This window comes from Mandrillus leucophaeus, unplaced genomic scaffold (genome assembly GCF_000951045.1).
Source record: "Mandrillus leucophaeus isolate KB7577 unplaced genomic scaffold, Mleu.le_1.0 Scaffold436, whole genome shotgun sequence".
NCBI classification, from domain to species: Eukaryota; Metazoa; Chordata; class Mammalia; order Primates; family Cercopithecidae; genus Mandrillus; species Mandrillus leucophaeus.
In genome coordinates, this window is record NW_012104654.1 from 1 (window position 1) to 11387 (window position 11387).

Sequence of the window (11387 nt, forward strand, 5' to 3'; positions counted from 1 at the left end):
ATATATATATATATATTTCTTACTATACCACACATGCTAACTCCTTATTCTGAAATAAAAGCAAAAAGCAAACACCAAACCAATAATGAAAAGCCTCCACAACGTACAGGTGTTTTGAGGTCACATCATGATAAACCTATTGCGAATTGGAAATATTAAGTGAAAAATGCATTTAATGTACCTAATTCACCAAACATCATAGCTTAGCCTAGCCTCCCTTAAATGAGCTTGGAACACTTACAATAGCCTACAATTTGGCAGAATCATCAAACACAAAGTCATTTTACAATGAAGTGTTGGCTGGACGCAGAGGCTCATGCCTATAATCCCATCACCTGGATACTGAGGCAGGAAGATTGGGTCGGACACGGTGGTTCACACCTGTAATCCCAGCACTTTGGGAGACTGAGGCAGGTGGATCACCTGAGGTCAGAAGTTCGAGACCAGCCTGGCCAACATGGTGAAACCACGTCTCTACAAAAAATACAAAAATTAGCTGGGCATGGTGGTAGGCACCTGTAATCTCCCAGCCACTTGGGAGGCTGAACCCAGAGACTTGCTTGAACCCGGGAGGCGGAAGTTGCAGTGAGCCAAGATCGTGTCATTGCACTCCAGCCTGGGCAACAGATCAAGACTCCGTCTCAAAAAACAAAAAAAAATTGGACAATTTAGTACAGATGGCCCCTGATTTACTATGATTTGATTTAGGATTTTTCAACTTTACCATGGTAACCATACAACTATCCTGTCTTTCAGTACAGAACTCAATGAATCATCCGGGCGTGGTGGCTCACGCCTGTAATCCCAGCACTTTGGGAGGCCGAGGTGAGCAGATCATGAGGTCAGGAGATTGAGACCATCCTAACACGGTGAAAATACGTCTCTACTAAAAATACAAAAAATTAGCCGGGCAAGGTGGCACGTGCCTGTAGTCCCAGCTACTCGGGAGGCTGAGGCAGGAGAATGGTGTGAACCTGGGGGGCGGAGCCTGCAGTGAGCCAAGATCGAGCCACTGCACTCCAGCTTGGGTGACAGAGCAAGACTGCGTCTCAAAAAACAAAAAAGAACTCAATGACTCACTTTTTTTCTTTTTCTTTTTTTTTCTTTTTTGACAGAGTCGTGCTCTGTTGTCCAGGCTGGAGTACAGACCTTGACTCACTGCAGTCTCGACCTCCCAGGCTCAAGTGATCCTCCCACTTCAGCTTCCTAAGCAGTGAGTAGCTGGGACCACAGGTGCTCCACTAGGCCTGGCTAATTTTTTGTTTTTTTGTAGAGACAGGGTCTCAATATGTTGCCCAGGCTGCTCTCGAGCTCCTGGGCTCAAGCAATCCTGCCAAGTAGCTAGGATTATAGACATGTGCCACCACGCCCAGCATATATTTACGTTCATTAATCTGTACTATTGCATCGAAATTATTATAATGTTGAGGCATGTTAAGATTTTTGTTTTTGTTTTGATTTTGTTTTTGTTTTGTTTTTGTTTTGAGACACTTTCACTCTTGTTGCCCAGGCTGGAGTGCAATGGCGCAATCTTGGCTCACCACAACCTCCGCCTCCCGGGTACAAGCGATTCTCCTGCCTCAGCCTTCCGAGTAGCTGGGATTACAGGCACATGCCACCACGCCCGGCTAATTTTGTATTTTTAGTAGAGACGGGGTTTCTTCTTGTTGGTCAGGTTGTTCCTGACCTCAAGTGATCCGCCCGCCTCGGCTTCCCAAAGTGCTGGGATTACAGGCATGAGCCACCTTGCCGACTGCATGTTAAGTCTTTTGAAGCAGTCCGGACGCGGTGGCTCACGCCTGTAATCCTAGCACTTTGGGAGACCAAGGTGGGTGGATTGCCTGAGCTCGGGAGTTCAAGACCAGTCTGGGCAACACGGTGAATCCCATCTCTACTAAAATACAAAAAATTAGCTGGGCGTGGCGGTGTGCGCCTGTAATCCCAGCTACTGGGAAGACTGAGGCAGGAGAATCTCTTGAATCCGGAGCTTGCAGTGAGCCGAGATTGCGCCACTGCACTCCAGCCTGGGCGACAGAGTGAGACTCCATCTCAAAAAAAAAAAAAAAAAAAAAAAAAAAGTCTTTTGAAGCACACTAACTCTTCCAAAATTAAGCTATCTTAAAGGAAAATAGAATTATTAAAATGAAAACAGTAAGCAACATAACTGTTACTATTTCAGCTAAGAATCTTAAAGCACATTAGACACTTTTCATCTTAACAATTGGAAAAAACAAGTATTAGCAAGTGAATTGCTTAAGATTACACAGACTAGCCCAATTCTAGAGAGAAATAATTCAAGTATATTTTATTGTCATCTTGTTAAGTACAGACATATTCAGATTTCACCAGTTTCCCACTAACGTTCTTTTTCTTTTTTCTTTTGTTTCTTTTCTTTTCTTTTTTTGAAACAGTATCTCCCTCTGTTGCCCAAGCTGGAGTGCAGTGGCACAATCACAGCTCACTGTAGCCTTGAACTCCTAGACACAAGTGATCCTCCTACCTCAGCCTCTCAAGTAATTGGGACTGCTGACTTGAATCACCATACCTGGCTATTTTTTATTTTTTAGTACAGATGGGGTCTTGCTGTGTTGCCCAGGCTGGTCTTGAACTCCTTGATTCAAACGATCCCCTTGCTTCAGCCTCCCAAAGTCCTAGGATTACAGGCATGAGCCACTACATTCGACCTACTGTCCTTTTTCTCTTCCGGAGAGTTCATCTTTCCTTGTCTTTCATGACCTTGACATTTTTGAAGAGTTCTAGTCAGTTACTTGGTACACTGTCTCTGAGTTTGGGCTTGTCTTATGTTTTCCCATGATTAGATGAGTTAATACATTTTTGGCAAGAATCTCAGACATAATGTCCTATCAGGGAGTACATGATGTCAAAATGTGTTATTACAGACAGTTTGTGTAGTTTTGTTTTCTTTCTTTCTTTCTCCCCCCCTTTTTTTTTGGAGACTGCATCTTGCTCTGTTGCCCAGGCTGGAGTGCAGTGGGGCAGTGACAGCTCACTGCAGCCTCCACCTCGTGGGTTCAAGTGATCCTCCCACCTCAGCCTCTTGAATAGCTGGGACTACAGTCATGCATAACCACACCTAGCTAATGTTTTATTTCTTGTAGAGATGGGTTGCACTATGTTGCACATGCTGAGTTTGAACTCCTGGGCTTAAGCCATCCTGCCGTCTCAGCTTCCCGATGTGCTGGGATTACAGGTGTGAGCCACTGGGCCTGGCCACCAGTCGTATAGTTTTATATTGCTGCTGTAACAAATTACCTCAAGCCTAGCAACTTACAACAACACCCATTTACTATCTTATCTCAAATCAGCATCTTCATAGGTTAGATGCAGATTAATGAGTTTGTTTCCACTTGCTGTTCTAACAAATTACCACTAATTGAGTAACTTAAAATAAAACAAATTTTTTGTCTTACAGGTCAGGAGGACAGAAATCTGAAATGGGTTATACTGGGTTAAAATTAAGATCTCAAAAGGCCTGCATCCCTTCTGGGGGCTATGGGAGAATCCATTCCCTTGCTTTTTCCAGCTTCTAGAAGCTAACTGCATTCCTTGGCTCATGTTTCCTTTTTCCATCTTTAAAGCCAACAGCATAGAATCTTCCAATCTGCTACCTCTGATCCTCCTGCCTCACTCTCATACAGATGTTTCTGATTACATTGGGCCCACACAGATACTCCAGGATCATCTCCCCATTTTAAGATCCTTACTTTAATCACATCTACAGAAATCCGTCTTGCCAGCTGAGGTAACATATTCACAGGTTTAGGGAATTAGAACATGGGCACTTTTGGGAGCCATTATTCTGCCTACCACATGAATATATTTAGACTAATAAGACAATCAGTCCACATAAATCAGGCAAAGGTAAAATGTCCCTTAAATAACATGTTTCTTTTTACTCTTCCTTCTTATTCCAGTGAGTAGCTTTTTTTTTTTTTTCCCAAGACAGTCTTGCTATTGTCATCTAGGCTGGAGTGCAGTGATGCGATCTTGGCTCATTGCAACCACCGCCTCCCGGGTTCAAGCAATTCTCCTGCCTCAGCCTCCTAAGTAGCTGGGGCTACAAGCATGAGCCACTGTGCCTGGCTATTTTGTGTGTGTGCATTTTTAGTAGAGATGGGGTTTCACCATGTTGACCAGGCTGGTCTCGAACTCCACTTCAGGTGATCTGCCCACCTCAGCCTCCCAAAGTGCTGGGATTACAGGCGTGAGCTACCACTCCCGGCCGTGGGTAACTTTTTTAAAATTTGCAATATATTTGCACATTTATCTAGCTCCATAAAAGTAATGTCATTAATCTTCCATTGGTAGCATATTGACTTTCATTTGTCCTCCAGCAACAGTGAAGAACTCTTGTTAATCCATCTGTCAGTCAGCTCAGATTTTTACCAGTTGCAAAAGCAACAATTACAATTTGGCATGATGCATTACTCTGCTGTCCAGAGAGCTCAGTTTATATGACCTGTATTCAGATCACTGGTTGGGAATTACATTGCCAGACCTAAATGAAAAAAAAGTAAACATTCTCTTCATATTCTTGGCTGTAAGTGTGCTTTTACTTTTTATTCATTTATTCATTGAACAAGTGCTTATTGAATATCTGTGCAAGGTACTGCAGTAGGTATTGGTGATATAAGGTCGTAATTCAAAATATGGGGATATTGCTTTTAGTAGCTTAACCTTAAGTGATAACTCAAGTACTATCTCATATTTATATACTTACTTTCTTTTTTCTTCTTTTTGTTTTTTTTTTTTCTTTTTTCTTTTTGAGACAGTCTCACTCAGTTGGCCAGGCTGGAGTGCAGTGGCGTGATCTCGGCTCACTGCAGCCTCCACCTCCTGAGTTCCAGCAATTCTCCTGCCTCAGCCTCCAAAATAGCTGGGACCACAGGCGTGTGGCACCACATCCAGTTAATTTTTGTTTTTTTTATTTTTTGAGATGGAGTTTCGCTCTTGTTGCCCAGGCTGGAGTGCAATGTCGCGATCTTGGCTCATCGCAACATTCACCTCCCTGGTTCAAGCAATTCTCCTGCCTCAGCCTCCCGAGTAGCTGGGATTACAGGCATGCATCACCATCCCCAGCTAATTTTGTATTTTTAGTAGAGACGGGGTTTCTCCATGTTGAGGCTGGTCTCAAACTCCTGACCTCAGGTGATCCGCCTGCCTCAGCCTCCCAAATTGCTGGGATTACAAGTGTGAGCCGCTGTGCCTGGCCTATATACTTACTTTCTGTCTGGGAGGTAGTTTCTAAAATCAAGGTTTTCTCATTATTACTGTTGACTGACTGGAAATAAAATTTTTGATATAAAATATTATGTGTAAAAAACAAAATATATTATGTGTAAAAAGTCATTTAATGCTTTATATTCTAGTACTGAATTACAGATTGGTTGCATAGTAATTCACAGAATACTCAGTGTTCGCTTTCTTTCTTTCTTTTTTGTTTAGAGACAGCGTCTTGCTGTGTTGCCCAGGCTGGTCTCAAACTCCTGGGCTCAAGTGATGCTCCCGCCTTGGCCTCCCAAAGTGCTGGTATTACAGGCTTGAGGCACTGTGTCCCTCCTCATACTTTTTAAAAGATGAAATTCTTAGAAGGAATTTTTTTTCTTTTTCTTCTTCTAGACAGTCTCGCTCTTGTTGCCCAGGCTGGAATGCAGTGGCGCGATCTGGGCTCACTGCAACCTCCACCTCCCAGGTTCAAGCGATTCTCTTCCCTTAGCTTCCCGAGTAGCTGGAACTACAAGTGTGTGCCACCATGCCGGGCTAATTTTTGTATTTCTAGTAGAGACAGGGTTTCACCATGTTGGCCGGGCTGGTCTCAAACTCCTGACCTTTGGTGATCCGCCCGCCTTGGCCTCCCAAAGTGCTGGGATTACCAGCATGAGCCACTACGCCTGGCCCAGAAGAATTTTTTTAAGTGTCATGCAATAAAAACAACTAACATTTATTAAGCACTTACTCCTGCCCAGAACTTTACACAGATTATTTAGTCTTCCAAAGACTTCTATGAGGTAGGTGTTATTATTATCAACATCCCCATTTCGTAGGTATTAGTAATAGAGATGACATAGCTGGGGAGTGGTAGAGCCAGAATTTAAATCTGGGGAACTGATCCCATTACTTCCTCCCTTAACACACACATCAGTGTGTACAATATCTCATAATGTTGCCACTCAGTAAATAGTGTAGGATATAATGATTGCTCCAAATCCTGCTCATAGATTGATCATTTTGCCCAATTTTGAAATATCATTGAAAAACTATAACTTCAATGGGTTGTAAAACATGCAGGTATGGAAATTTCAGAAAGAGCCTAAGTGCTACACAGACTTAGTAAGTCAAAGTCCTGTTAAACATACATACAATAACTAGCACCCAGGACATTGCTGACTCAAGTTCATCATTGCTGCTGTTGAAATCACCTCTTTAATTTGATGGCGTGACTCAGGGAGAATGCAGCTTCAGCACAGTTATTCAGAATAAGGTGACTATATTCTAGTGCCTGTTTTACCATTAGCAATTACTTTCCCATAATTGAGAAAGATTGCTGTCAATTTAGTTATTATTTTTCCAGTTCTTAGAAAATCCTGAAGAAAATACTTGGGTAAATAAATTTTGGCTGCCTAGTGATGATTCTTTTTTTTTTTTTTAAGATGGAGTTTCGCTCTTGTCACCCAGGCTGGAGTGCAATGGCATGACCTCAGCTCACTGCAACCTTGGCTTCCTGGGTTCAAATGATTCTCCTGCCTTAGCCTCCCAAGTAATAATGCCTGCCACCATGCCCAGCTAATTTTTTGTATTTTTAGTAGAGACAGGGTGTCACCATGTTGGCCAGGCTGGTCTCAAACACCTGACTTCAGGTGACCCACCCGCCTTGGCCTCCCAAAGTGCTGGGATTACAGGCATGAGCCACCGTGCCCGGCCACACACCTGGCTAATTTTTAAATTTTTTGTAGAGACAGGGTCTCACTGTGTTGCCCAGGCTGGTCTCAAACTCCTAGCCTCAAGTGATCCTCCCACCTTGGCCTCCCAAAGTGTTAGGATTACAGGCAGTAAGCCGCCATGCCTAGTCCTAGATTCTTAAAAGTATATTCCATTCATACCTAATCAGAAAGAATGGTTTTCATGTTTGCTTTATTTCTATATTTGAATACTTAAATATTTCATTCATAGAAACATGTAATGTTTTCTAATCCAGGACACTCAAGTTTATAATATTTCCATGATGAAGTTCATGGAAATATTATAATATATATATATTTATAATATATATTAAAAAATATATATATTTTTTGTGTGTGTGACAGAGTCTCACACTGTCGCCCAGGCTGGAGTGCAGTGGTATGATCTCAGCTCACTGCAACCTCTGCCTCCTGGGTTCAAGTGATTCTCCTGTCTCAGCCTCCTGAGTAGCTGGGATTACAGGCATGCACCACCACATCCAGCTAGTTTTGTATTTTTAGTAGAGATGGGGTTTCTCCATGTTAGTCAGGCTGGTCTCCAATTCTCGACCTCAGGTGATCTGCCTGCCTTGCCTTGCAAAGTGCTGGTATTACAGGCGTGAGCCACTGCACTTGGCCACAATATGTTGTTTTTAAAAATTACAAAGCAATATATTGTAAAATTTTTCAAATGTTTGATCAAGGTATAAAATTCATTTCCTTATACTATACCACATGTTAATTGATCCAGGGGTAATCACAATTAAGTTTTTATTGTATCTGCTGAGATACTTTCTATACACACATAAGCATATACATATATACACACATTATTGTACACTTAATTTATGTCCTTAATACATTCTGAAGCTCTTTCCATATTAGCATATTGAGATCTAGCTCATTAGTTTAAACATCTGCATGTTTCATTTTATGAGTATACAATTTTTTAAGCAGTTCCCTATTGATGGATATTTACATATTTTTGTTTTGTCTGACATGACAAACATTGCAAATGTACATCTTTTGTCTCATGATGAATCATGCCTTGAGTCTTACTCATATCTGATTTAGATGAGACTTTGGACTTTGACTTTAAAGTTGATGCTGGAACAAGTTAAGACATTTTGGGGGCTATTGGGATGGAATGAATTTATTTTGCATGTGAGGACATGAATCTGGGGAGCCCAAGGTGTGGAATGCTATGTTTTGAATGTGTTGTCTCCAAAATTCATGTGTTGGAAACTTAACCCCAATGCAACAGGGTTGAGAGGCGGGGCCTTTTGGGAGATGATTAGGTCACAAGGACTCTGGCCTGAAATTTGATTGATGCCATTATAAAAAGGGCTTGTGGGAGCATGTTGGTTCTCCCTTGCCCTTCCATCTTCTGCTATGGGAGGACAGCAAGAAGGCCCTTCCCAGATGCTGGCACCTTATCATGGATGTCCTGGCCTCCAGAATTGTAAGAAGTAAATTTCTTTTCTTTCTTTCTTTTTTTTTTTTTAATGAAGAAGTATTTTATTATTTTGCTGCAAAGCTGTTGCTTCACTGTATAAAAGTAGCACCAGCAAATGCAGTGTATTGCAAAATTAAGATAGTGTTGTTATTCATCTGACATTGTACAAGCAATAAAAACTTCTTCACTCCCAGTTATTTCCAATGGAAAGATCATTAAGTATTTAATCCCAAATCCAGGTATGGACATACACAAGTTACAATATTATATGAGGCTTAGAAATAACAATGTTATCTTTTAATTATGTAATTTTTATAACTAATTTTTACCATGGATAATTTCATGAATTCTGATTACTAAAGCTTAGTCTAAGAATGATAGGATATTGTGAAACAGACACATATTATGTTTATCTACAATCATTAGAAAGTTAAAACGCATTTTCTTTCATTAGCAGTGAAAACAGTAGTTTTTTTTCCCCATCGGTAATGCTAAAAGTTGCTATTCTAAGTCTTCTATCCACTACTAATTTAAGACAACTCTGCTGCGTTGCGTTATTTCACACTAGTTTATTTAGGGGTTCCATTTTCACTCCTCAATAGATTTTTACGTATTTCTCATACGCTTCTTCACTCATAAGTTCATCTAGTTATGAAGGGTTACTCAGTGTCATCTTGATCAGCCAACCATCTTCCTAACAAGATTTGTTTACAAGTCCTGGATTTTCTGCAAGAGCTTCATTAATTTCAGTTACTTTTCATAAAGGAAAACAGAGTTCACTAGCAGCTCTCACACTTTCCAAAGCACCAAACTCATCTTGTTTGTTCAATTTTGTCCCAACTTCAGGCAGACTACAGTAAACATCTCCCAACCCTTCCCAAGAGCAGAGCGGGTCCCATGCGCAGCAGCCGGACGGCGCCCATCCCAAGCTGCCAGGGCCTCAGCGGGCAGAGCGCAACTCGCAGCGCCATGTCCCAGGGGTGCGGGGGTCGCAGCACTACACCTCAGCCACCCGCGCGGGGAGCCGCGGCGGGGCGGGCAGAAGTAAATTTCTTTATAAATTACCCAGTCTGGGCCTGGTGTGTTGGCTCACATCTGTTACTCCAGAACTTTGGGAGGACAAGGTGGGAGAGCGCCTGGGCCCAGGGGTTTGAGATGAGCCTGGGCAACATAGTGAGACCCGTCTCTATAAAACGTTTTTAAAAATTGGCTGGGCGCGGCGGCTTGTGCCTGTAATCCCAGCACTTTGGGAGGCCGAGGCGGGCGGATCACGAGGTCAGGAGTTCGAAACCAGCCTGACCAACATGGTGAATCCCCGTCTCTACTAAAAATACAAAAATTAGCCGGGCGTGGTGGCACATGCCTGTAATCCTAGCTACTCAGGAGACTGAGGTAGAACTGCTTGAACCTGGGAGGTGGAGGTTGCAGTGAGCTGAGATTGTGCCACTGCACTCCAGCCTGGGCAACAGACTCAGACTGTCTCAGACAAAAAAAAAAAAAAAAGATTAAAAATTAGTGGGGCATGGTGGCTCACACCCGTAGTTCCAGCTGTTTAGGAGGCTGAGGCAGGAGAATTGCTTGATCCAGGGAGGTTGAGGCTGCAGTGAGCTGTGATCATGCCACTGAACTCCAGCCTGGGTGACAGAGTTGCCTCAATCAGTCAGTCAATCAATCAATCAATCACCCAATCTGTGATATTCTGTTTTAACAGCAGAAACAAAGACAACTAGCCATGCCCACTGTGTTATGTACATACCTCTATTAGAATATGTTATGTCATTACTATAATTGATGCCTACATATCTCTTTTAGTATACTGTTAGCTTCTTGAGGACATTAGCTAAATTGTATTTCTCTTTGTAGTCTTGGGTAATTAATGTACTTGACACACAGTAGATACTCTGCAATTTTTTGTGTGTGTGTGAGGTGGGGTCTCACTCTGTCGCCAGGCTGGAGTGTAGTGGCACGATCTGGGATCACTGCAACCTCTGCCTCCCAGGTTTAAGCAATTCTCTGACTCAGCCTCCAGAGTAGCTGGGACTACAGGTGCCTGCCACCATGCCCGGCTAATTTTTGTATTTTTAGTAGAGACAGGGTTTCACTATCTTGGCCAGGCTGGTCTTGAACTCCTGGCCTTGTGAGAGCCACTGCGCCCAGCTGATATTCTGTAAATGTTTAATAGATGTTGGAGCTGAATTTCAGGCTTTGTAATGTCACACAATCAGGCGTCAGAAGAGCTGATCCAAACCCAGTATCTGCCCCCAACTTGCCTCTTATTCTTTCTGGCCTCTATTTCCACAATTATAAAATGCAGGTATAATACTAGATTTTTTTTTTGTATAGTCCTTTACAGATCCAAAATTATGATTTTAAGAAGGAAATTAATAAGTTATTCATCTCAGTATCTCTTTAGGTACCAATATTATAAATCAATCACCAGTCTCAGACTATACATTGCCATTTTGAACATATGCTTTTAGTGTGAGTTATTTAAAAATATTAAGATATCAGATATTTTGAATATCAGCAATAGGTAAGTCAATCTCTAAACATTTTCAGTAGTAAAAAACACAAAAAAACACTTTAAGCAGAGGGTATTTGGTTTTGAGATCCTTGTTCTCTTAAAATCTATGATCTGAAATCTAGTCAGTTTTCTCATTAACATCCTTGTCCCTTGGGCTAAATTATTCAGCAAACTAATTAAAGTGCTATGTAACTATTAAAATATTTTAAAATATTGGTTATTTAAAACTTATTCGGGGCTGGGTACAGTGGCTCATACCTGTAATCCCAGCACTTTGGGAGGCTGAGGCAGGCAGATCACTTGAACTCAGGAGTTCAAGACCAGCCTGTGCAACATGCTGAAACCTCGTCTCTACAAAAAATACAAAAATTAGCCAAGTGTGGTGGCATGTGCCTGTAGTCCCAGCCACTTGGGAGGCTGAGGTGGGAGGATGGCTTGAGCCCAGGAG

General features: G+C 42.0%; 1 long non-coding RNA gene across 1 annotated transcript in view; it reads right to left on the minus strand.

Moving 5' to 3' along the window:
• Nucleotides 1-352: 352 nt before the first annotated feature.
• The window catches only part of LOC105549367, an 11916-nt gene continuing 881 nt past the window's right edge, over nucleotides 353-11387 (minus strand). Inside the window, exons 2-4 of the long non-coding RNA XR_001007532.1 lie at nucleotides 9824-9873; nucleotides 927-974; nucleotides 353-516 (exon numbers count right to left, since the gene is read on the minus strand). This is a non-coding gene — a long non-coding RNA (uncharacterized LOC105549367). The remainder of the gene's footprint in view (nucleotides 517-926; nucleotides 975-9823; nucleotides 9874-11387) is intronic.